The sequence below is a fragment of the Ceratina calcarata genome, unplaced genomic scaffold (assembly GCF_001652005.2).
Source record: "Ceratina calcarata isolate Rehan_Ccalc_2016 unplaced genomic scaffold, ASM165200v1 scaffold260.2, whole genome shotgun sequence".
In the NCBI taxonomy this organism is placed as follows: Eukaryota; Metazoa; Arthropoda; class Insecta; order Hymenoptera; family Apidae; genus Ceratina; species Ceratina calcarata.
Genome location: NW_017148113.1, coordinates 284,273 through 284,587, shown reverse-complemented (window position 1 = coordinate 284,587; position 315 = coordinate 284,273). Strand labels below are relative to the sequence as shown.

General features: G+C 35.6%; 2 protein-coding genes across 2 annotated transcripts in view; one reads left to right on the top strand and one right to left on the bottom strand.

The window, feature by feature from the left end:
* Positions 1-315, top strand: part of LOC108623328 (facilitated trehalose transporter Tret1) — a 15,501-nt gene that overhangs the window by 9,375 nt on the left and 5,811 nt on the right. The window lies entirely within an intron of this gene.
* LOC108623325 (phenoloxidase 1-like) overlaps positions 1-315 on the bottom strand; it is a 6,248-nt gene that overhangs the window by 4,551 nt on the left and 1,382 nt on the right. The gene's annotated exons all lie outside the window — the stretch shown is intronic.

Genomic DNA, 315 nt, shown 5'->3' with positions numbered 1-315 from the left:
GATCCTTTTATATAAAAAGTAACAAATTTGACTAAACAGACATATAAAATTAATTCTGTCGATTAAAAATCGTTGTTAAAAGTAAAGAACGATGTTTATGATTTGAAAATAACTTTTCGTACAATTTCTAATCGAAGAGGCAGAAAGACGTTTAAGCTGGAACAACTAAAGTCGGTTTGTGAGGATCCTAGCTGGTCTTCGGCTTTATATGAAGAACCAGATGGGATGTGACGGTGTCTTTCGAAACCGGGAAAATGAGGATTATCAAAAATCAAGAACGATAGGGGCACTCGTGACCCCACAGAGATAGTGATA